The sequence below is a fragment of the Salminus brasiliensis genome, chromosome 7 (assembly GCF_030463535.1).
Source record: "Salminus brasiliensis chromosome 7, fSalBra1.hap2, whole genome shotgun sequence".
Lineage (NCBI taxonomy): Eukaryota > Metazoa > Chordata > Actinopteri > Characiformes > Bryconidae > Salminus > Salminus brasiliensis.
Window position 1 is genome coordinate 14252545 of NC_132884.1, and position 27597 is coordinate 14280141.

The window sequence follows — 27597 nt, forward strand, 5'->3', positions numbered from 1 at the left end:
CCTAGAGATTGTGGAGCAAATGCTTGTTGTTAGTGACCCATTTGTCCTGCTTTGCTGTTGTTCCCCTCCTTTTCTCTGTGGTCTTGTCTGCAGCTTTCTCACATTAACACTCCTCAAAGACCATTATTCCTGCAGCTCTGGCGGCCATGACCTCTCCCTCACTGCAGCGGACTGGGACATTATGGTAGAAAGACAGCACTTTAAGGTGATAGGGGGGAAAATGCTTCCAGTCAAGTGGAAAATGAGTCAAGTATCAGACAATAGTGAGGGCACACATGCCTTTAGAGCACACCGGGGGTCTGGAAAAGGGAATCTCTTTTCAGCTGTACTCCATTGCATCAAAGATTGAAAATTTTCAGCCGGCTTTCAACTTTCTGTGTATTTCCACCTTTGTGCAAACAGTAGTAGACATGTATTTGTCATTTTGTAGAGCTAGTCAAAAAGTTTTGGATACGCTTGATTTTTTACATTTTAGAATAACAGTAAAGAGATCTACAATGAACACTGTGCACATTCTTCAATGAAGTTTTAGAGGCCCCAGAATGGAAAACTGAATTCATCATGGCATAGTTCAATAATGAGAGTTACATGGAATTGAGATACCAATCTCAAAAGAGCTTACAGTGGGTTTTGTCCTGGGGCAAAATAGTAGCCTTCAAAATAGGTTTGTAAAAACAGCTTTCAAATCAACAAACTTAACATACTCGCTAAATACATTCTATTGTAACTTTATTTAAAAAACAACAACTAATAATCAAACAGAAACTTAAAGTTACGGAATGTGTTTAACAGCCAGTGTTTAACACTAACCCATTTTGCTTTGGGGTTAGTGTTAGCATTCTCCAAGTGTTAGCCTAAACAGCCATAAATGCTATTTAAACATAGCTTAAAATCACAGAAATAGCTTAAATAATTACAAATATTTTCAACCAAATTTATATGACTTTAACTACCTATCTATGTGGTTGCTATGAATTTCAGTTGTCTGCCTGCCTGATTTTAGGAGATCCTGGTGCCAAATGTTGCATATTATATGTATAATATGTATTTATATAAGTATTTTAAACCATTGTGGGATTGTCAAAAAGGTCAGACAACTTATACAAAACATTACACTTCATATCATAAATCTATATTTTGTTTAAACATTTTTTGGGATGTTGCTTGCTGACACAAAATGTGTAAGCATCCCAGAACCTCCCCCCAGACCCTCTGCCAGACCAAACACGGGACACTGAATAGTACTGTACTGAATACAGAGCCCCCCTAGTGGCCAATCATGGACCTGCACCTACAGAAACAGACTAAACAAAAACAGCAGAAGCAGGCACTCCTCAGGTGCAAATCTGCAGTACTGTCTCAAAGATTTTATTGACAGACCTTTATTCATTTTGACGGATCTCTTCATCCCTAAATGTAATTTTCTGATTTCTCTTGAGTTTGTTAGCATATGCACTGTCCCTCTGTTTGCATGACAAACACCAGTGGTAGCATCCACTGTAATGTTGCATTTTTAGTATATTTAGTCTGGAACATAATTACACCAAATTCTGCTGCAGTTCTTTTCTTTTTATTATTTTTAAATTCTGTCTTGACTCAAGTTTTATTTTACAAATACAATATAAAGCACCATAAAGCTGTTTAAAACAACATTCTCTGTTAGTGCATGCAAGTATGTTCAGGTGAGGTTCAGGTAACAAATTCAGCTTTACCACTGAGGTTTTAAAGTCAGGGGCATGAACTGGGTTTAGGGTTTAGTTCATATGTAAATCACTAATATAGTGTACCTTCAACCTGTTCCTGCAGGCCCAGGAATGGCTGCTTTTTCTGCAAATTTAACATTAAAAATATTTTAATACATATACTTAATAACAAATAACAAAGTCAAGGTCAGTGGCAGCCAAGTCTGGTGTTCCTCTTGGCACATTCAATATAGGGATGTTACACAAGGCCATTATTTGTATTCATATGTGTTTTGTGCTCAGTGGGCGTGGCCTAAACCTGATGTTTACATTTGAAGACAGAACTTTTTATATGGGACTTTCGTGTATGTAATCAGCTCAACCAGTCAGCACTAAGCAGACATACTGTTCTATCTGTCCTAGACTTGTTTGATGTGTGTATATATATAACAGAAAACTGTTGAGGAACTCAATTATGGAGCAAGGCAGTATTTAGGTCAACAAATTGCTTACGGCTCACTGCAGATGTTTACCAAGGCCATGGCATACAGATCTGGCAGAATCAAGAAAATCAGTTAAGAAAGAAAGTTTTAGACAGCCATTTAGACACTGGGCATAAGGATTCCACCAATACGGCCAATGTTTTATACAGCCATGCAAAACCTGGTAGCACATAGATAGACCTATACTAATTGTTAATATATTTTCTATGTGCATCATTAAAATGTAGAACTCCTCTGGTGACAGATTTAAACAAGTAAAAAATATTTAACCAGTCAGTTTACATTACTCAGGCAGAATAGCCTCTATATGGGGCCTGTTAAAAAAAGGCCATAACTAAAGACTGCTAGATAGTTGAGTTTGAGTCAAGACAGAGACCAGGAATGGTCAAGGTTAGGACAAGAACAAGAACATGTAAAGCATATAAAAATAAACATACAGAAAGGGATTAAATGAAATTAATTTGTTATTCATTGTTGTATTAATTATCATTTATTACACATGATACATACTAATAAATAATATTATATTGCAGTATACATTTTGCGAAATGTAACATGAAGTAATATTTGTCATTATTATTATTATTATTATTATTATTATTATTATTGTAATATTCTTTATCAGACTGAGGTAATGGATCTTTTGGAAGCAATTAGTGGTGATGATTTTGTGTCCCTTCATCTTTAAAACTTAATCACCACATAAAACCAACTAAATATAAACCAACAACATCCATTTAATCCAATTTTATTATTAAATGTGAAAAAAGTTATCCAGTTGAGCCATCATTAAAATAAACAATTAGATCATTATTGCGTGCCAGCACTTAACAACTCAGATCACTTTGAAATTTCTCAGTGCATCTTAGTGCTCCAGTCAGCATTGTGTCATTACTATGTCAAATTAAATTCATACTGAGACCAAGGTAAGCCACTAGAGATGATATGTGGCTTGAAATTTACACAGAAGCAAATGCTGAAGTCACTAAATGCTTTTTAGTCTAATCTTTTTTCTCATTGAACACAGTGAGCTTCAGAAAGGCTAGTAAACTCATATTAAATGTGTGAAATGAGTATCAGCTTAAACCTGTTGTTTATCAGCATGCTTTGTTTTATATCTGCTATGTTATGTGATGTGATGCTAAAAGGTATTGAGTAGTGCATCCAAGTCAAATCGAGTCAAGACGTTTTTATTGTCATTTCATCTGAGTGCAAGTAGACAGTAGAGTGAAATTACATTTCTCCAGGACCATAGAGCAACATAGAACAGAAACAATACAGTACAGACCGTGCAGAGTGTAGTGTAAATGTCCATGATCAAGGGAAGAGAAACCCTGGGTATCTTCTCCGCTGTCCTCACCATTCTCTGTAGGGTCTTGTGGTCAGAGACATTGCAATTCCCAAACCAGAGAGTAAGAATTTGGTAAGGATGAGAGGGGGAAGATGAGCTTTCCTCAGTCTCCTTTGGAAGTAAAAGGTGCTGCTAGACTCTCTTGGCTATGGAGCTGGCGTTAAGGAACCAGGTGAGGTTCTCTGCAATCCTCACACCAAGGAACTGACCATTTCCACAGCAGGGGGTTGATGTCCAGCAGGGGTTGTCACCTCAAACTCCTTTCACTAACAACACTGAGCATTCAGTGTTGATGTAAACACACAAGCCCCCACCTTCATTCTTACTGCACTGTTCAGCGTCTTTGTCTGTGCAGAAGTGGAGGAGTGGAGGTCGTCATCCATGTCTCCATGTACACAAAAATACAGCAGTCTCTAAACTCATGCTGGAAAGCCTGCTGGGTTTGGATATCCAAACATTCAAAAGCAGGATTGAGGCAACTGCTGGGTGAATGGAGTTAGCCTCACACATACTCCGGCTTGCTTGCTGCACTTTTGCCTCCTGGCACACTGCTTTGGGTGTCTCTTCTCTAAGCCAGCAGCTTCACGCAATGCTGTGAATCATAGCAAGTCTATCGCACTTCATACAGTCTATCTGAAACAAAGATTGTAGCTGATTCCTTGTCTGTGGCAGGGTTGGCGTTGGTAGACATTGGTGCTGGTTGTAGTAGCCGTGATTTTGAGTATATGTCGGGTTGCGACAGATATTAAACAACAACAAAAAACAGTTTTTGTTGTTCCCGGAGTGGCCACTGCAGCTACATGCCACGCTGCTGAAAGTGTAAGATCATATCCACAACCAGGTGTATGGTGGCTTTAATGGAGAAAGTAGATGATTTCTACACCCCTTACAAGTGAATAATAAAAAAAAATGTTTCTATTTACCATTACTTCAGACAGACGCATTGGACTCCGAGGCGAGACCAAGATTTTACTCAAGTACTAATACACTAGTGTACAGGGCACCTTTTTATGACAGCGTGGCCCTACCTATCCAACATATTATCCTTGGTTCCTTGCTAGTGCATGTTGAATATCTGTTCTACCAACTTTTCAGGTTGCTGATCTCTGGCCAGAACCAGAGCCATAGACTGGAACCTGATTCGAGTCTTCAGTACCTATGAAGTCTGTAAAGATGTAATTCCAGCTGTTGGCTATTTGGCATGTCCCAAAAAGCCAGCACAATTCCTGTCCCCTGGTCAAAGAGTGTGATGGAAAGCCTGAGTGTCCGCTCTGTGTATTTCTGTCCAGCATGTTTGGCAGGCTGTGATGGATTTAGGGCTGGTGCCAGAGAGACATGGCTGAGGACAGGATGCTCTGCTGCTGTGTTTGTGTACAGAGGAACTCGTGGAATGCTTCTCTCGGAAAGCACAAGAGGGCTTTAGAAAGACAAGGCACATTGTTTTGGTGTGTGATGAAAGGACTTTGCTTTAGAACGGAGGGAACACAGAGTGCTTTGAGACCCAGATTTGTCAGACTGAAAGGGACGAGAGAGATACGGAAAGAGAAAGAAAAAAACAGAGAGAGAGTGGTCTTTTCTCTCCTGTTTCTAAAGTGAGGAATGAGCATCCTGATGAGTGATAATAGTGAGAGTGTGACGTTGTGTGTGTGTGTATGTTTGTAGGATTGACTAAATGTATTCATGCGTGTAAGCCAAGCAGTCTGAAGGCCTGTCACAGATAGGACTCTTGTGCAAAACAAAACTTCAGTCAACTTTCAATCTGATGCTGCCTCTGCCGCAATACAGAACAATTTTAGGACTTTCTTGCTAAGCCTTTTTGTTAGTGGAGGCTTCAAAACGGCTGCTGGGAGATGATAAGGAGACAGAAGCAAATTCAAAGGCGCTGCGAAACTCAGCGCATTGCTGAATCAACAGAAACAACTGTTGGTACAAGCTGTATCTGTTTGATTGGCTTTTGAAAGACAAACCAGACTGAATTTACTCCACTTTCAGTGTTCAATCCAAACACTGCTTCCAGCCAAATCAGGAAAAGGTCAAAAAAGTATATAAAAAAAAATCAGAGGAAGCTTAAACAACTTAAGCAGATGTGTGAGTGTGTGAGGATTATTTCATTGCTTGTGAATTCTTAAATGTGCTCGTCTCATGAATGTTAATATCATAACCACACTGTTCACAGTCATATACTCACACTGCTGCAAAAGAGGATTACCATTGACAGCACATCCATATGTTCTATGTAGAAGTAGTTGGACTTGTGACCTTGAATAATAACTATATCAGCTGATAAAAAAAAGAGTTTAGTTCTTTTTATGTCTAAATATGAATGTTCACAGGCAGTGAAACATAATTCTGCATGACATAAATTGTTATAAACTAGTATACACTCCTTCTCCACTTCATTAGAAATGCCTACCAGCACCACATGTTAAATATGCCCACTGTAAAGTTGTATGCAGATGTATGAGCTCCCCTGCTCAAAGAAAAATCATTTGTTGATTTTTGAAGTGAAAATAAATAACCAAAACCTAAATTCTGTAACTCTTAAAACCATACACTAACATTGTTTCCACAGTCCGAAACGTGTAAATGATTAAGAAACAGTAGTTAAGAAGAACTGTGGATCAGTAAAGGGGTTGTGGACTTGTACATCAGCAAGCTGGAGCTATAAGAGAGTGCTTTTCAATAAAGTGAACATGAAAGGTATATGACAATAAATTCTCTAAGAAAAATGGATATTGCTTTCACTCACTACTGACATTATTCTGCAAAACACTGTTCTGCTTCTTAATTCTTAGTTGACATTTTATACATGTGTAGGCTGATTCCTCAAAGCTATCTGCTTGTGTTACTGTCTAAAAAATTAATTTAATGATTCATTCTTTTAAAAATGCATGGTAGGGATCTAAAATCATTGTTTCTTTTAATAAAAGAAGTGAATTTAAAATCACTTTTTATCTTATTAGATCCAGGCTTTGCTCCAAGCTTAAAATAAATATAGTATTATCAATTTACTATATATATATATATATATATATATATATATATATATATATATATATATATATATATATATATATATATATATATATATATTAACACAATGACACTAATTTCTACTTTTCTGGCCTTTATCAATTGCCAGCTCATGCCCACAGAGCTGCTCTTGGCTGGAGAATAGTCCAACACCAAAATAATATCATGGTGCCAAACAACAACATTTACAATGTCTCTTAATTATTCATTGGGTCTTGCCATTGCCTTTGAAAGCCAAGTGCTGTCTGACTTTGGTGGATTGCTATTTCAATGGCGCAATTGAGAGTGGTGTACACACGTTGGGCACACGCCTGTGTTGAGAATTCACTGCCATGATAGCAATAAACGACTGACCTAGGTTGTTTGCAGTTAGAAGCACGTGAACCTGTGCCAGAAATCTACCTGAACACACCTCATTTAGCAAGTTCCGTTGCTATTTAAACAGTGCAGGCAGAAGGCATGAAAATAGACTGTTGGCGGGGTGTAAGATAGCAATAAGCATTGTGACAGGCCTTGCGCAGGGTGTAAGATAGGGCCCACAGAGAGTATGATAATAACTTTCTCTCAGAGAGAGAACTCATTCCAGTTCAGCTTTAGCAGTGCTAAACAGCATTATGTGAGAACTGGTATTTTTTGCTGTTGGGGAGAGTAATATTTACTTTTACATGGTGCACATGCGTTTGAGATGTAGTGGAAGAAGCATGTGGACTGAATATTACATAGGATGCTGTGTGTGTGATGTGGAGAGTAAGACAAAGTCTAGCTACATTTCCAGGACAGGTCTTACTTACTTTTACCAACTAGCTGATGTGATGCATAATTCTGTCACTCTACAGTATGCTGGCAATGTGTGTAATAATCATATTTTAAAACAAAGGCAGTTTATTTTAGCTGTATTGTAGTCATTGCTTGGCCATGGGTGCTAAGCTGTGCTGAGACTTTTTATGGCTTTTCTATCTCTTAGAAAGGCAGAACCAAAATGTTTTTACCTACCTAGCCAGTTGTACACCACTGTACAAAAGCTGTCTGTCAGTAATAGCTGGTACAGTAACTGCAGTGATTCTCAGACTACCCAGGTGAGGTGGAACAGAGTGATTTAGCTCTACTTTGTAGAAGACAAACTTACTAAGCAACAGCTGCTGCAAGACTCCTGCTTTTAGTTTAGTTTAAATGCAAATCAGTGCTCTGATTGGTTCAAGTCTGCCTTTCCCTATTGGTCTCTTAAAAAATGTATTAAAATATGTTATGCTTTACTGTTTGAGTGCTATGGCTCGCTACAGCAGACCACTTTTGCTGTAGCCGTTTGGAGCGAAAGTGATTTAACAGTACTAAGATCTAACCAGAATGAAGCCTCTCTCTCTGTGAGGGAGGTTACAACACTATTGCAACAGTGACACACAATATTTGTGTTATTCAACTTAAATGTGTCACTCACTCTGTGTGCTCCCCTTACTCTTTCTTCTCATTCGCCAGTCTCAGTCTCTTCTCTTCTCATTTAACAGCATATCTGCAATAAATGCATGTCTGCAGTGTGTCTTTCACATGCTGTGCTTATTTAGTCTCCTCTTCATTTCTTATTATTCAAGCCATTGACCAGGGGATGGCGCCCACCGTGGCAGACGTCTTTGTGTGTATCTACCATAACAGAGTCACCAGGAGAGCCCACAACATAATCAGGGACAGTACACACTCTTCACACTTTTACTTTCAGGCAGACGCTACAGGAGTGTGAAGTCCAGGACCACAAGACTCACAAACAGTTTCTACTCACAGGCCATCAGGCTTGTGAACACCTCACGCACTACCTCTCCAACCCTTCCTATCTGAACTGGTTTTAAACTCTAATTTGATTTTAACTGCACCTTACACTCACTGTACTGCTGCTGTCAGAACACTGTTTACATTCGCTACTTGCACACTATTGTTTACATTTCTTACTTGCAACCTGCACTTTATAGCTGCTGCTCCTCATACTTGCTCATACTTGCACATAAAAGCACATGTAACTTTTATTTTAATTTTTTAATTGTAAAAAAGGAAAAGTTTACTTTAATTTTTATTTACTTCAACTTATATTATTATACTTTATTTTGTATATATTTTTTATTATTATTTATTAATTTCTTTTTTGTTATCTTTATCTATTGGTGAATGGAGGGACAGCAAAGTAAGAATTTCATTGTACAGCGTAACTGTCTGTTTCTGCTGTGCATATGACAATAAAACTCTTGAATCTTGAATCTTGAATGCAGTACAAATTGTATTGAATTGTTTTCCAGAATGTGTATCATTTATTTATTCAGCATCATAACAAATGAAAACCTTGGGAAAACTATGGGAACAGGGCTATAAATGTTGCAGAATTGGTTGTAAAACTAACTGTGTGACTGTGTATAACTGCAAAATATGACTTCTTATTGGATTTTGCAAAACATTAATGAATATATGTGGAGTTATTATTTTGAAAAAAATAATTTTTTGAAAAAAAAAAAAAAAAAAAAACAGAGAAAGGAAAAAGAGTTACCAGGTAGTGACTCATTGTGCATTTATTCATGCAGTGAAGAGAACATGACCTGTGGGGGCGCTCTTCACTCTACCCACCAACCACCTGTACAGTTTTTATGTGCCTGGGAGCTCGAACACTGTATTAGCATCCACTGCCTGGCCGTAATCTGCATTTCCAGCATGACTCCACCTTGATCCACAAAACTCCTGAATATTTGGTGCCCAGCTGAGATTGGCATGCATGTTCCGCTATCTGTAGAGGATCAGAGGCCCTTCGAAGCGTTATTTAAGTGAGATCCAGTAATGCAGTTCCACTCCCAGCATGCTGCCTGTAATCCCTAAGCCACATCTTGTTTGAGTCACATATCTTAGTGGCACATTGATGTAGATAATCTAGCAGGTCACTGTATTGAGCATGACTGCAATGTTCAGTGTGTTACCATACACTCAAAATAAAAAATAAAAAAAAGAAAAGATATTACTATTACTATTATTAAAGGTATGTACTATTTGGTAGTGTCTGAAATGCAAAATGAAATGCAATTAGCATCTTACCAGAAGTGCAAATTAGTGAATGTATTAAAAGTGCAAGATTGGTGTGCATGTATGTATAATGTTCAGATATTAAACAGTAAGGTGCATGAATGAACAATACAAATGGCAGAATTGAATGCTGAGCATTTGTGCAATCCTATGTTCCCTTATTTAAATGATGTGAGACACATCTCTTCTTTGGCGGCATGCAGACCCAATCAATATAAGTATAATGATATGAAAGAAAACCTCATTAACTCTGATAAATTTACAAATATAATACTTTTAATATTATTTGTTTACTAAATGATATCGGAATATCATTTGTGCACTGTGAGAGACAGCTGCTCTTGCCAGAGACACAACTGAGGCAGTACAATCCACACAACAGGTGGGGGCACTGGCCCAAGTTAGAGTCACTGTGGACCCTTTGCTGTAAATGAGGTGATGTAAAGGCCCGGGTCCCACAGGGACCAGCTCACCACATAACAGCCTTGCAGAAGACTAAATGGACTGTGGAGGGATAATTGCACCAAGAGCATGGAAGACACTGGAGGCACCTGCTGCTGAGAAATGGGCTCTTTACACCCATTGTACTGGTCACTAGACTTTGGCTGTGGAGAGGCCGCAGTGTAAGCATGCTGATTGTTCCTTTAGGCGTCATTTTGTTGAGCATATTAATTTGGTCAGTTGCCGTCATGGTGAAAGCTTTCACAGTTTTGCCTTGTGTGAGTAGCTAAGCTCAGTTAGTCTTTGCTGAATGAATCAATTGCTCCTTGATGCATGTATCGACTCAAGTGACAAAACGCTTCACAACAAAAGACTCCTTGTTTTCCAATCAAGTATGCTTGCTGAATCTTCTTCCTCTCCAACGCCACAATTGTCCACTATACAATGAAATCTGATTACAGTAGTAGTACTATCCAATCAGATGCCACACAAACATACTAAAAAAAGGTGCCACTTAGGATTATTGGGTAAAAAATGTCTCAGTTCTCCAGTTCCAAACTTCCAAGACAAACACAAAAATATAGCTGATTTCTATATGAAAGAAATGAGAAATGTAACGAGCTGCTAATGTGAAATATTTCACACATTGTTTTAATTACAATTGTTTTCATTTGAGATTTTTGCCAGCATAATTGCAAAAGCAGTAATTTGATGACATTTTTGTAGTAATTTGATGATTTGATACTCTGTTTTACAAATTACTGTGGGATCACAAGATACACATCTTCAGCTGCCATGCAGAAGATCTACATATAGTAGTGCATATTCCTGGCACCAAAGTGTCACGCCCGCGCCGCCGCGCCCGCCCCAGAGGCGGTCCCGGGCCGCGGCTCACAGGAAAGAATGAACTATTTGTTAATGTACCATGTCATGTTTATTCATGGAAGGACTTTTATGTTGAAATGGACTTTCGGGTGAACACCCCTCGTCGCCATTTTGGTTTCTGGTTTTGTTTGTCAGGTGACTATTCTTTGTTTGGTTAATGTGTTACACCTGTGGGCTGGTGTATTTAAGTAGGGCTAGTGCCAGCTGCTGGTTGCCGAGGATTACGCTTAGTGCACCACATGCACCCAGGTTATTCAGTTAATGGGATAGACTCAGTATTCACCGGTCTGGTCTGTAGAGTCCATCCTCGTACAGAGGACTCTTTCAACCTAGCTAGCTTAGCAGGGAAAGCTAACTAGCTAGGCAGCTCTCATCTCAGGGTCCTTTAGGGAGCTACTGCAGGTCTGCGGCGATAGGTTCAGCGAGCTTGGGTCCAGGAGCTCAGGAGTGAGCGACTCTCCAGCTTGCTTCAGCAGTTAGCTCTCCTCACCGTCGGACCGGAACAGTCGTCTAGGTTTGGTGGCTGACTCCTCACGCTCTCAAGTCTAGTAAGTTCAATGCGCCTGACCAGCGCTACTCTATATGTCCTAGTTCATAGTTTTCCCAGGCTCGGCTTGGAGGTTTGTTTTTGAGCAATGGTATTGGCTCAGCCCCGGCAGCTAGCACTACCCTAGTGCCTCACCAGCCCCAGGTGTGTTCCTTTTGTTTGCCCAGTATGGTTTGTCACAGTTTTGTTTAGTTCTTCCTTATCCCTTGTAATTGGTGCTGCATTTCTGTTTTGTTTATGGTTTATTGTTATCAATAAACTCCTCGCTTCGGTCCATCCCCTGCGAGTGTTCTCCCGTCATTGTCAGACCGAGTGGATCATGACAGAATCCTCGGCTGATCGCCTCCGAACAGCGGGGATGGAGGCCTTGGGTCAGTCTGTTTGCGCCCAGGGTCGATTCCTGGGGCAGCAGCAACACACGTTACAGAGTGTGTCAGAGACGGTTGGTCGCCTGGTGCAGCAACAGGCTGATCAGCAGCAACAAGTCGCCCAACTAGTGGGTGGCATCCAGGGGCTCACAAATCTGGTTCAGACTTCGTTGGAGCCCCCTAGTCCTCCCAGCCCTGTCACGACTTCCCCTAGTCCGGTCTTCCAACCGGATACGTACCATGGCGATCCAAAGCTTTGCGAGGGGTTCTTGCTACAGTGTGCGGTTTTCTTTAATAATCACCCAACTGGCATTGACCAGGCAAAGATCGCCTTTCTCATATCCTGACTCGCTGGAAAAGCTCTGGACTGGGCCACAGCCACCTGGGAGGACCTCAGTGAGAAGCCCTTCTTGGACTATTTGAAGCAGTTCAAGGCGGTGTTCCAACACCCCCGAGAGGGGCTCACTAAGGGCAATCTCCTGCTGCGGATGGAGCAGGGCTCCAAGCTGTCAGCCCAGTATGCGCTGGAGTTCCGAATGCTAGCCGCTGGTAGCGGATGGAACCAGCTGGCCTTGGTGGCACTGTTCCGCAACGGACTTAATCCGCGTCTGCAGCGGGAGATGGCATGCCGGGGTGAGTCGCTTGAGCTTGACGAGCTTATCGCGCTCGCTATTTGGTTAGACTAGCTTCTTGGTCGTCCTACTAACCCCAGGTTCCCGAAAGCTGGGGGTTCAGCGGCCAGGCCGGGAAGGCAGACCGGTCCGGCTGTCCAGAGTGGAGACCTACTCGCTGGTTCAGAGGGCCGAACTGCCCCGACGTCGTCGGCAGGAACGACCTGCGAGCCCAGGGAAGTGGGTTCCCGGGGCCTTACACAGGAAGAACGCAGTAGACGGAGCCGAGAGGGACTCTGCTACTGCTGTGGTCCACGGAAGGAAGGCCTGTCCTCGACGACTCCCATTGAAATCCTGCCTATTCCCCAATGCGGCAAGTCTGCCCGTCCAGGGACTCGTTTCCCGGTCGATCCCCGTAAGCCGTTCGTGGTCGAGGTGGATGCCTCCAACACCGGGGTGGGGACAGTTCTCTCCCAACGTCACGGGGAGAACGATAGACTCCATCCGGTGGCGTTCTACTCAAAGAAGCTCACTGGGGCCGAACGGAATTACGGGGTAGGGGATAGGGAGCTCCTGGCAGTCAAAATGGCGCTCGGAGAGTGGCGTCATTGGTTAGAGGGTGCTGCCTACCCATTCCTGGTATTAATGGATCACAAGAATCTAGAGTTTTTGAGAAATGCCAAGTGTCTGAACCCCCGGCAAGCCAGGTGGTCCCTGTTCTTCGCCAGGTTCAGATTTACGATCTCGTATCGTCCGGGCTCCCGCAACACCAAAGCGGACGCTCTCTCTCGTATTCACCAGTCTGTGGATGAGGGAGAGACCGCTCCAGCACCCATCCTGCCATCGGGTGTCACCGTCGCGGCAATTCAGTGGGACCTGGATACAGAGATAGACGAGGCCCTCAAACGCACCACCGTGCCCCCATCATGCCCTGTGGACAAGGTCTACGTCCCAGGGGCTTTCCAGGAGAAGCTCATCGGTTGGGCTCACGCTTCTCCGGCATCGGGTCATCCAGGTGAGGCCCGCACGTACTATCTGCTCTCTCCCAAATATTGGTGGGAGGGGATGAGGGCAGATATACATTGGGTAGTGGCATCATGCAGTAAGTGTGCTCAATGTAAGACCCCGAAGACGCTCCCGTCGGGGAAGCTCATGCCGCTATCCGTTCCTGAACGTCCGTGGTCTCACCTGGCTATCGACTTCATTACTGACCTGCCTAAGTCTGAGGGGCACACGGTGGTGATGACAGTAGTGGACCGTTTCTCAAGAGGGGTTAGGTTCATACCATTCTCTGCATTGCCCTCAGCAATGCAGACCGCTCAAGCCCTGGTAGACCACGTCCTCCGGAATTTCGGTATCTGACCGGGGGGCCCAGTTTACGTCTAAGGTATGGGGTGCCTTCTGTGAACACCTGGGGGTGAGTGTAAGCCTGTCCTCGGGTTATCACCCTCAGTCTAACGGCCAGTGTGAGCGCACTAACCAGGAGCTGGGGAAGTTCCTACGGCTGTACTGCCATGACTACCCCAGCGACTGGTCCCGGTATCTGGTCTGGGCCGAGATGGCCCAGAACTCACTGAGGTGCGCAACCACTGGCCTGACCCCATACCAGTGTTACCTAGGCTACCAGCCTCCGCTGGCCCCCTGGACTGCCACGGAGACCCAAGTTCTGAGCAGTGGATGCTTGGATGCGTCGCAGCGAAGCGGTCTGGACCGGAGCCCACCAGCACATCCAGACGTTCCTGCGACGCTACAAGGCCCAAGCGGACTGGAAGAGAGGGGAGACTCCGACATGCCAACCAGGTGACCGGGTCTGGTTGGCCACGAAGGACCTCCGAACTAGTCTCCCTCCACACAAACCGAAAGTTAAGTACTCTGGTCCTTATGTCATAGAAAAAAGAATCAATGAAGTTGCTTATCATATCCGACTACCCCCACAGTCACGTGTTCACCCGGTTTTTCATGTGTCTCTGCTCAAGCCCGTGGTACCTGGACCCCTGGACGAGGCCACCCCGGCGGACACTCCGCCGGAACCAGTGGAGATTGAGGGGACCCCCACCTACACGGTTCGACGAGTGCTGGACTCTCGAAGGCGTTTGCAGTACCTGCTCGACTGGGAGGGGTTCAGTCCAGAGGAACGCTCCTGGGAACCGGCCGATCACATCCTGGACCCTGCGTTGGTCCGGGAATTCCACGAAAGGTTCCTAAGTAAGCCGGCTCCCAGGCCTCGCGGACGTCCCAGGAAGTCGCAAGCCCCCGTCCGTGGGAGACCCTCGCGTCGGGAGAGGGGTCCGTCAGCCTCGTCCGACCAGATGGGACCCTCCGCGGGAAGTTTGGAGACACTGGTTTCGGTTCGGCGCCCGGGGCGTCCCCGTCGGGGTACCCACCCGGCGCGGGGGGGGTACTGTCACGTCCGCGTCGCCGCGCCCACCCCAGAGGCGGTCCAGGGCCGTGGCTCACAGGAAAGAATTAACTATTTGTTAATGTACCATGTCATGTTTATTCATGGAAGGACTTTTATGTTGAAATGGACTTTTGGGTTGACACCCCTCGTCGCCATTTTGGTTTCTGGTTTTGTTTGTCAGGTGACTATTCTTTGTTTGGTTAATGTGTTACACCTGTGGGCTGGTGTATTTAAGTAGGGCTAGTGCCAGCTGCTGGTTGCCGAGGATTACTCTTAGTGCACCACATGCACCCAGGTTATTCAGTTAATGGGATAGACTCAGTATTCGCTGGTCTGGTCTGTATAGTCCATCCTTGTACAGAGGACTCTTTCAACCTAGCTAGCTTAGCAGGGAAAGCTAACTAGCTAGGCAGCTCTCACCTCGGGGTCCATTAGGGAGCTACTGCAGGTCTGTGGCGATCCCTCGCCAAGCTTCATAGGTTCAGCGAGCTTGGGTCCAGGAGCTCAGGAGTGAGCGACTCTCCAGCTTGCTTCAGCAGTTAGCTCTCCTCACCGTCGGACCGGAACAGTCGTCTAGGTTTGGTGGCTGACTCCTCACGCTCTCAAGTCTAGTAAGTTCAATGCGCCTGACTAGCGCTACTCTATATGTCCTAGTTCCTAGTTTTCCCAGGCTCGGCTTGGAGGTTTGTTTCTGAGTAATGGTATTGGCTCAGCCCCGGCAGCTAGCACTGCCCTAGTGCCTCACCAGCCCCAGGTGTGTTCCTTTTGTTTGCCCAGTATGGTTTGTCACAGTTTTGTTTAGTTTTTCCTTATCCCTAGTAATTGGTGCTGCATTTCTGTTTTGTTTATGGTTTATTGTTATCAATAAACTCCTCGCTTCGGTCCATCCCCTGCGAGTGTTCTCGCGTCATTGTCAGACCGAGTGGATCATGACACAAAGCCCAAACTCACACACCCCACTATCTATACACACAAATTAATGCTACACAACACTGGTTGATCATACTGCCAACAATTATTTGATTTTAATCAAAACACACAGAGCTTTTGCAGTTTGTCAAAGACCATCCATCTACTTACTACAGTCTTACTGCAACTGAAAGGCCAAAATCTTTTGTTAAATACTGACCACAATCTCAATTATCTGGCATCCAACACTCAGTCACCGTGCTATTGCCAACTCTCTGGCTCATTTTCCTAACATTGTTTCCATGACAGCTTTGGGCAAGCAGGCAGAGATACTGAAGGATGATTATAAAGTGGGTGGCATTTAATTAATTTCTTGAAATACCATGCAATTACCTTTGTCAGTCACATTACAAGAGCATGGAGACTGGCTTTTCTGTGCAACTGATTTTGGCAGTGAAGCAGATTTGTAAAAGTCTAGGTAAAAGTCTCTGTGTGGTCCTACCTGGATGTCCCATGAACAAAAGCTGTAACCTAAAAAATTCCAAACCGTACTTGTTTGGACTAGCATACATAGCAATACCAATTTGGTGAGTTCAACTTGCAGAAGGCACTGTAATGTTGTTTGGTTCATCCAGCCATTTTAATTGTATCTAAATGTAAAAAATTGAATGCAATTCTATGGTTATTAAAGATGCTGTCTAATAGGCAGATACAGAGTTTCATGTTTGCTATATGTTTAACTTTGCAAATTCAAATATTCAAAACATTCAGTTCTTTAACTCTTTAACTGGCTAATCAGATGTGATTTTACCTGTTTGTTGCTATTTCCTTTTAACAGAATAAGAATGTAAAAATGGTCCATTGGAACAGTAGCGTGGAATATTTGTCTGTCCTAAGTCCACACAATTCACCTCCTGATGCATCCTCAATAACACTGATGGCGCAATAACATTCGGGCATTTAGACTGCATTTGGCTAGCAAAATAGCACAGTACGTGGGCTACAACGGATGCAGTTCACAATGGAAATTGAGAATCGACCAAAGACTTCGATGGGTCTAGATAGGGTCAGGTGTGGTGAAATTAGACTGGGTCCAAATAGGTCTGTGAGAAGGTAGACCATTTCCAAATAACCATAAACAATGATTGGGGGATGTTTTGGAGATGCAGTGATAACAAAACCTATTGTCTGCCATTCCCCAGATTCTTTGGATACTGAAACTATGTGCATGGCCTTAATATACGCGTATGTCTTCTCTCAGGCAGACTCATTTCCAGTTAACATTTCCAGTTGCTTTATGCTTCTTTCTTATTGTTCTGATAGATTTGTGCAGCTCAACAGCCTTTTGTATTGCACATTATTGCTGTATTCTCTGCTATTTCCCATGTTGAGTAATGGCAAAGGTATATTGGCCTGTGTTTCACCTCATATTTATGTGCCTATGAAGCAGGCTCCTAATCATTCAGGTGAACTTTAAAATACATTTGACAGATGATTTCAGCTAAAATTTATCTAGTTCTACTGTCCCAGGCCTGCACATGAGCCTTCTGTATTACTTGCAGTTATTCCTAGTAGACTTTTTTCCCCCAGTCCCTTCTTTATTCTGTTGCTGTTTATTTGTATTTTGTTGCGGTATTTCTTTACTTCTGAATCACTTCTACCACATATGCTCTAAGAATCACAGAGCAAATGAACGTTTTTTTTTTTTTTTTTTTTTTTTTTTTTTACTTCAAGTGGCATTATGCTCCAGGGCTCCCCCTGCATGTGAAGTGTGTATTTCACTGTGGTAAAGATGAGCCTCGTAATACACATGCATTTGACAGGCTGAGAAGTATATATTTAGAAGTGGGATTACAAGTGATAAAAGCATGGGGACTGTTGTGTTAAAGTAATATTCCAGGATTTTACACAAATATGACTGGTTTATGCAGTGTTACGCAGTTCTTGCAATCAGTCTTGTGTTCATTTCACCAAAGCTGTACAGTGTAGTAGCCAGGGTGCCAAATGATTTTTACTGCAAACGCATTTTTACTTTAGGGTAAAAACGCTATATAAAGCTGCTTTGAAACATTTTGTGATATTTGGGAGAAACACTGTACTCTGTGTAAACTTGTACCTTGTGTTTTCACTCAGTAGCCATTTTGTAAAATCCACCCACTTTATATTCCCACTATACAGGTGCACAGTTCCAGATTGCAAGCCATCTGTTGTCATATTCAATTTGAACATAATTAAGAAACAATGAATAAAACATTTATTTTTTTCTTATAAACAATATAAACATTGCCGTTATAAACCATATAACACTGCATATTTATATTTTACATTTTCACATCAGAAGTTGAACAGTATGAACACACACACACACACACACACACACACACACACACACACACAAGAGCAGCCTCAAACTGCTGAATTGCTAAACAAGGCTTTAGTAGAAAAGACACATGTTGACAGAGAAGCTTTCTGTGTAGGGTTGCTTATCTCCATGATTGTATTGTAGTGTCTTACTGTAGCAGTTACACAGTAATGTATCAGTGTAATTTTTGTTTTAACGCCCACTCTTTCACATGTATTGGTTTAAAGTTGGGCATTTGTCAAAATGTGCATGAGCAGTGAGAGTTTCATCTCTTCTTGGCTGTGGAGCCAAGTGTGTTTGCTGCCTCTCTTTTTTTAAATGCACTAAAGCCGTCTCATTTTTTGGGCCAGTGCACTCAATTATTCTTTCTTCTCTGTCTTACCAGGGAGAATATTCATGCTCCTCATGTAATGGCGCTCATTTGTGGATGATTGGTTAGTCATGGCCGCCATGTGGAAAACTTGGGCTCCCTGGAGCATTAGGGCCTAATGACGATGACACTCTCCTGGGAAATATCAGCTATTAAATGTGCTTAATAACTCTGTCCTTATGATGTTATTAGCGTTACTGTAGCGGCCACCACTTTCAGAGCAGTCACTGCTGTGGAACATGAGGATCAGACACATGCTAAATAACCTGTGCAGGAAAAAGCTATTGCAGCCATATATCATCACCTTCAGAATCCTGGGAACAAGAAATATTTTTGGACTTTGGAATGAGATTATGTTTTAGTCCTCTACTGATGTATTGGACTGCAGATTCCTAACTAACGTTAAACTGTAACCATTACTGTATTACAAAATTATATAAATACACTGTAAGTTACATGCTAAAATATATGTTTATATTCTGTATCAACAGAACACTTTGTTAGAAATCTACTTCTAGATTTCCTTCCAAATATAATACAAAAATGTTTTATTACAAATTATATTGTCAGCATAACAATTTGAGTGAAATGTATGCTGTTGTATGTCGCCATTCTGCCTAAATGCTGAAATGGACAGTGCAAGTTTGTGCAAAAGCCTCTGAATATTAAGATTAAACACACTCGAGTTGAAGAATTTTAGTTGAAGAGAAAAAAATATCTGACCTTTTAGTACAAAGGTGTAAACATGGTTGGCATGGCCAGTGTAATAAAGTAACACTATGTAGCATCTTTACCTTAAAATAGCAGCTTCATAATCATTGTGGCGCTCCACTGACTTATAATGTTGAGAATAGCTTGTCTATCATTGCTACTCTGGGCTTGGCATGCTCTGGGCTTGGCATGCTGCAAGTGGACCAAGCTCACCAAAACTATTTACGTAAAATCTTGTGATATTACATTTGTCCTTACTGCAGTGAATCACACTGTCCACCTGTATGGGTGCAGGAGCAAAAAACATCAATTCTCCATAGTGCTGCTTTAACTCCAGAAAAACAATTAAAACCCAGAGAATGTCTCACTGCTGTAATGGAATCATCACTACCTGGCCATTTATATCCTCATCATCTTCAGACTACATTCCCCAGTGGTTTGTGTTGTGTGTAACTTTAATAGGAGTTAATGAAGTAGACTTTAGACCATTTGTGCTGAATGAGTAGAAGCCACTGTGCAGCGATCGAGATGAAAATGGCCACATGTGCAGTTCACAGAAAGCCCTTAAGATTTACTTTTAATGGGGACATTTAATATCACTTCGTTTATTTCCTAGAGCTCATAAAATGAAAGCTATGTTGTATATTGAGTTAATTACAATGTGATGTTTGTTCATATTAATTATGTTAGTGTCCTCTTGAGCTTCTAATTACACACCCCAACACAACATTGTTAAGAAGTTTTATTGCTGCAATCTAACATAATTACAATGTGAAGATTTTATTTTAAAATGATACAGCTGAGTTGTGTTTCTCATTATTTCCTTAGTTCTTCACCAATTAACTAACACATCCTATGCCTTATGCAGGGTTAAGTGACGAGCTAAAAGCTCGGTGCAGGCTGTCAGTAAGGGATCTTTCCTTTGGTCCAAACTATCACCCATACAATATCTCTCACTTTTAGCCTGGCTTTAGCCTAGTAGCTATAGTTGCCTGGCCTGTGACTGAGTGCTAGAGAAACCCCAGAAAATTCAAGGGAATCAGGAACAGGTCTTGGATCATGTTGACATTATGTAGGGTACACCTGGACACTGATATGTCATGATTTGACTGCAGTCCAAAAAATCATAGGCTGTGAGACTTACTGAGTAGACTGAGTACAAAAAGAACCGTCACTACTAGGAAGAGGTCTTGACATGAGAGTTTGCATCTGTGTAGTTCAGGAGAAACATGTCTAGTAAAATGGAGGTGTATTAGATGATAGAGCTTGACTGAGTTAGAAAGCAATGTGATCGACAGATCAAATTAAACTGAGAGGGTTGCAGTTAAAGTGTTGAGGTCAAATGGTGGGGGTAAAATGGTGGTTGGGTAAACCGTTCAACGGATTTATGATCGCAAACGGGCATAGACCCCTAATGAGCAAGCCAAGAGCGACCTCTGAAAAAAAGAGAGGCCTCTTTCAGAGGAAGAAACCTTTCAAACTTCAGAGGAAGAAACCTTGAGAAGAACCAATGCTCAGTAAGGCAACCCATCCTCCTCTGATTGTGGAAAGTTACTTCAGGAGGATTAAGAGTCATTAGACAAAAACAGTGGTCATAAGGTGGAGAAGGTAGAGCTGCTTGTGAGTATAGACGTTTGATTCAGCTGAGTAATCTGGATGTGGATGATCAGTGAGGCAAACATCAAGACATGAGAAATCTAAGACCCCCAATGAGCAAGCCAATGGCAACAGTGGCAAGGAAATCTCCCTCAGAGCTGGAGGAAGAAACCAAAAGTCACCAAACCACCTAAACTGTTGTAATAATAATGGTATAGTATAACTTAAATAGAATAGAATAATGAGAGCAATGATGGTTAATAGTGGTAATATTATTAGTGGCAGATATTTAGGGTTTTCAGAGTCCATTTAGGTTTTAACATGGTCATTTGGCAGGTAGCAATGGTGGGAGGGTGTGCCGCTGGTCTGGAATGGGTAGTGGTGGTGTGTGTGTGGGGGGGCCGGGCGTCGGCTGATGGCTGGCAACTGGTCTGACACAGGTGGAGGGGACCCCAGTGGTCAGTCTTCCAGCAGGTTTTTAAATGAATTTATAGAAAGCAGAGAATGTTTATCAGTATGACAGTGTGACTTACGACTCCGGCAGATATGACTCTAACAGCTTAATTAGAAGGAGAGAGCCAGAAGGTAACACAGACACAGGAGCACCCTGAAACACTGGTGTCCATCTGCTCCACCATCCACAAACCTGAGTGATTGCGTGCAAACAGTGAGATGATAGCTCCAGCATCTCAGTATGCTACAATTCCCTGTGTCTGTGAACCCTGAACTTACAACCTTTATCTAAGTGGAAACAATAATTACCAAAAGCTAAACTAAACAGATGAGTATTCAGCCTAGATTGAGACTGTATCTTACTCATGAACATTATCTGGAAGGTTATTCCAGAATTGGGGGGCTTTATTACAAAAGGCTCTTCCCCCTGCTGAGATTTTATGAATTTTGGGAACTATTAAGAAGCCAGCACCCTGAGATCTAAGTAGTCTTGATGGTTCATAATTAATGTCAAGTTCTCGCAGGTACTCAGGAGCGAGGCCATGTAGGGCTTTGTATGTTAATAGAATAGAGCCAGTTAAATTCAAAGAGCCAGTTAAATTCAGGAATGATATGATTAAATTTTCTAGATTTAGTAAGGACCCTGGCTGCAGCATTTTTAACTAGTTGAAGTTAATTGAGGTGCTGGAACACCCTGACAACAGTGCTATACAAAAATCTAGTCTTGAGGTAATAAAAGCATATACTAGCTTTTCTGTATACTTGTGCTTTTCTGCACAGATAAGGAATTTCTTAGTTTGGCAATGTTTCTAATATGTAGAAAGCCTGTCCTACTAATATTAGCTATCTGTTGCTCAAATGATAGATCTGAATCGAATATGACGCCAAGATTTTTAGCTGCTGGACCAGGAATAATAGAAAAGTCAGCCAGTCTAACATTTAGTCTGAAAGGAAGAAGAGTTAGAAAGAAAAAGGGGGACAGACGAAAGGGAAAGAATGAGGCAGGATGTAATAAGGGCTAAGAAGTTAAGGATAATGCACAGGGAGGTCAGAATGGTGGCCAAAAAAGGGCGGGATGGTGAGCTTGGAGTTGAGCTTGGGTTCAGCTGAGTAGAGTGTAGTGTAAGTGTAAGTGGAGGCAAATGAAGTTGAGCTGAGCAGACTCGAACAGGGTCAGGCAGAATAGAACAGTTTTAGTTTAGTTTTAGTGTTTTTTAAGCAATCAGGGAAAAGTTGTTCTCAATTGAGGCATTAGTAAATCATAGAAAAACGTAGCAGAATGGTCTTTTAATAGAAGTCACAAAATTACTCAAAGCAATACATTGGTAAGCTTGAAAATGGGTGGGGACAGCACAGGTTAGCTTTTGTCAAGGTATTGCTGCTTATGTACAGTATTTGCAGAAGAATGCTATGTATTAATTTACAGCAGCCTACAGAATTATTGGTGTCCTTGGTAAAGAAAAAAAATTACTTAATCTTCTTCTTACTGACTTGATTTTGATTGAAAATATAAAAGCAATAAAATTGTTTAGTCAAGCAAAATTATCCTAATGATATATTAAATGAATATTAATATTTTAATTTAGAAAATGAATAGTGTTAAAGTGAACACATATTGTTGTGAAAGTAAAAAACTACTTACATTTGCTGATCACTCTGTGAAAATATCACTTTCTTTATTTGTATTTTATGTTCATTACACTCTTCAAAAAGGAATAGACCAAAAAATAAGTTTTTGGTTTCCTAAAGAGCAATGGATGGTTTTTATGAGACTATTTTTTGTAAATGAGATGTAAGTGTAAAGAACCTTTTTAATGTTTAGAGTTCCTCCTCCCACATAGTGTAAACATTCTTATAAGAGTCCTAAAATGCCTGAAGAAACTTTAGATTACATTAAGGTTCTTTAAACATAGTTCTTTGGGGAAGTAAAAGTGCTTCTTTTCCATTTAAAAGAATTCCAGTTTCACTCAAAGAACCCTTTTTGCACTTTTATTTTAAAGTATGTGAAGTACATAATTTGTGCAATATTTACAGTGGGATTGTTAGAGTGTAGTGGTTCTAATGACTCACAAAATAGTATGCTACACATAGGACATAATAGCCTTAGTCATCCATCAACATACAGAGAACACAATGAAATGATGTTTTTCTGACTTTCACAAGTAGTTGCTATAAAATAGTCCCCATTCCAGCTATAAGGACATACGTAGGGAATTTCAAGAAACTGGAGCTGTGATGATGGCACCAGTTAGTGTGTGCATGTATGTATTTTTTTTTTTTTTTTTTTTTTTACCAACAATCATTAAATGGTCCATTTTCTCTCTACCTGTCACCATAAAAGCAAGTTAAATTACAGTAATTTGTCATAGCCATTTTTGCTAATAATTCCATAAAGCACTGCAATCAAAATGTGACCTCTTTAATCTATGTAAACCAATGCTTGGCAAAGTACCACTGCTCGGCAAAGTATTCTCATCTTTTTTGTTGCCACATACAAAGAAAAGGATGGTATGAAGTTATTTTTCATACAGGCAAATTTGTCATTGCATGTCGATTCATTAAATTCCATTTTACATTTCTACATAATGCAGTAAACTACTTAGATCTGGATCTGAAAAAAAGCCATTGTCTGAGGAAAAGGGAAAAAACAACATTACTGAGAAGCTTACGAGTCAAGATTTTTTTTTTTTTTGTCTTTTGAAGGTTAGGGATAGGTGTAGGGTTATATTCAAAAGACAATCATTTGCATTCCACTTCGAATTTGGTTGCATTTAAGAGACATTTAGATGAATGTAAGTTGAATGTTAGGTGAGCATCTACAATGAACCATCCAAGTAAAGTGTTACTGTTTTTTTCATTATTGTTGTTTTTAATCTCAATAATATTATAGGCAACATGGCTGGTAACTTAAAGCCAGGTTAAAGCTAGATGTATGTAATTATTAGCTTCTTTTATATGTGGAACACTTTTTTTAACAATGGCAGACATATGTAGTTAGAAAGAGACAGGCCTCAAACACTTGCTGATCAACACCAATACCATAACTGTATTTCAACACCACAATAGTATTTCAGCACTAACAGTAGATCAAAACCATGACAATATTTAAAGAATACACTATAACGCACAATAACACTATTTAAACACAATAACACTATTTCAACACCATTATTGTTTTACTTCATAAAAATCTAAAACCCAGTATCTTAAATTATTAGAATATTTCATTTGAAGTGCATTATATAACATGCTATACTTAGCATTTTTCTCTTGGTCAATGTTAGTACACACATCCACAATTAAGATGATCACCCACCACAAGAAAGATAAGACACAGAAGGTCAGTGCTGAAAAGGCTGGCTGTTTGCAGAGGGCTGTATTAAAGTATATTATTTTGAAAGTTGTCTGGAAGGAGAAAATATGGTTGAAAATGCTGCACAAGGAACAGGGATAACTGTAGCCTTGAGAAGATTGTCAGGAAAAGTTGATTCAAGAACTTGGACTGAGGCTAGTGCATTAAGAGCCACCACGCACAGACGTCTCCAGGAAAGGGGCTACAACTGCCGCATTCCTAATATCAAGTCACCCCTGAACCAAGGAAATATCAAAAGCGTGGAGAGATACAGAATCCACAGTGTTTAAAGTCCAGTGTGACGCTTCCATAGTTTGTGATGGTTTGGGGTGCTTTGTCATCTGCTGATGTTGATCTGCTGTGTTTTATCAAGTTCAAAGTCAACACAGCCGTCTACCAGGAGATTTTATAGCACTTCATATCTCCATCTGCTGACAGGCTTTACGAAGAGGCCTTGCACCTGCCCACAGTAACAAAACTACTACCAAATGTTTTGCTCACCGTAATATTACTGTGCTTGATTGGACAGCCAACTCTCCAGACCTGCACATCATATATCATAGATTACCTGACCCAGCAATACAGACGAGCTGAAAGTCACTATTAAAGTAACCTGGGCTTTAATAACATCTTAGTAGTGCCACAAGTTGATTGCCTCCATGATAAACCACATTAATGCAGTAATTCATGGTGAAGGAGCCCCAACCAAGGATTAAGTGTATAAATGAACATACTTCTCAGAAGTTTGATATTGGACATCCTTTACTGTTTGATCTCATGAAATATTCTAATATTTTGAGATATTGGATTTCTGTAACCATATGGATTTCTATAAACCATAATGAAAATTAACATGTCACTTTTGTAATGTATTATTAATTTAATTTAATGAATGTAAATTATATGACAGTTTACCTTTTTGAATTCAATTATTATCAAAAACATTTTTGCAATATTCTAATTGTATAATTGTAGTAGTCAATCTTTAAGTGCTGATTGTTGTAGCTGAGGGGATCAAATTTCTTAAATAAAGGTTTTAAATGGTTTCTTTTAAAAATGAGAAATGAGAGTTAGAGAGAGAGAGAGAGAGAGAGAGAGGGAGAGAGAGGGAGAGAGAGAGAGGGAGAGAGGGGAGAGAATGCATTGTGTGTGTGTGGATAAAGAGAATTGAAAGCTTTAAAAGGGACAGGATCAAAGGGTTGAATCTGAGTGGGTTTACTCATGATAAGAAAACTATTTGAAGCATGCTGCAGTGCATTTTGGGAGTTGTGATGGTAATATCCACATACATTGATATCCTGGCACCAAACACCCACCCACCTCAGTTAAAAGGGTCTCCATCTCTTTCTCTCTCACACACACTTTCTCTCTGTAAAGCACATTAAAATGCACAGAGGTGTTTGTCCTTCTCCTACCATAGAAAATGTTGGGGGTATTAGCTGTAATAAGAAGCATCAGGGTGACATGGCAATTTCAGCATTAAAGACTGTGTGCCCTAGTTTAGTTAAATTGCTCATTTGGGTCCAGATTTTGGTGGCAAAAGATGAACGCACTTGCATGACGTGTACTGACTTTGGGTGCAGAAATCTGTCCCAATTTGAGACTGAATGTCAATAGAAGAAAATGACTGTTAAAATGTTCACAGTTGTTCTTAAATTCATATACTGTATGTTAATATATAAAATATAGTGTACAGTAACCTGGATGTTTTCATTATGGTCTGAGGATGCAAAATTTGAAAGCTTGTGTGGATACACTATGTAATCCAGTGAGAGGCTATGTCATCTCAAGGCTGTCTGAATAATTATATCTGGTAAGATTAAACAACTCAGTTGTGGTTTCTAATTGTAAATCAGACTGCTAACATAGCATTACACAGGACCAATATTTTGTTTTAACAGTGTTGGTGATATGAAGGGTTGTAAAACACCTCACAAGAAAAGGAAATACACATTATCAGCTGTAATGTACATTGACATAAAAATATTTATATTTCTTCATTTATGAAAGGTTCACAATGTGCAGGGCATATGGCATTTTCAAATACAACAAAGTGAGCATTATTACGATTTCATATGGTAGCAATAATGTAAAAACAAACTTTGTACACTTTTAATACTCAATAGTTATTTAATTACTTTCAATGGGTTTTACCCCTCTCCCTTTCATACTGTAATTGGTGTCGGGTTGGTCAGGCTGAGGCTGTTGAAAGTGCTTCAGAGAAACATGGTTGATGTGAGACAGGCCAGCCAAAGCTGTAGTACTGGCAGAATACATTAGCTTACCTGTCCTTCTTCCACCATACAAGTCACGGACCCTCGACTTTGCCCAACACACTCAATTACAGAACCTCTGCAAATAGCTATAGCGTTATATTGGGAGCACTCAAGGGCAATTGGCCCACTTCTCCCTCCAATCCTGTCTGATTGGAACCCATTTCCCAAGTCCAGTTGGACTAAGTCTGTCTTCTTCAGGCTAGTGTAGACTCCCTCTTACAAACTGGCCAGAAGTGCAAGGGACCGATATGCATCTTAATTTGAAGTGGTCTTTGTAAGTGTTCATTACTGGGTCTTTGGAGAAAAGAACTGGGCTTTCTGATGAAGAAATAGTCCAAATGGACTAATATGTATAGGTTATATACAGACATCCTTCTCTATGTTAAGCTTTAGTAGCTTTAGTAAAGCCTGTCAATATTAAAGGTTGTGCCCCTCTTAAGAAATTGTAATTTTGAAGAAAAAGTTATTTTATGAGTTGTCAATGACCTCCTGTTTTGTGACTATGCTAGACAGCTTTTCCTTTATTTGTATTGCAAGCATTACTTTATACTGGTTCAGATCATATCTTTCCAGCAGAACATAGTTTGTCACCTTAATCCTGTAATTTAGATCCTTAAGGTGTGGATCAGTAAATAGACCCCTTCTGTTTAATTTGTACTTGTTACAAATTGGACACATAATCTGGAGCCATGGTTTAT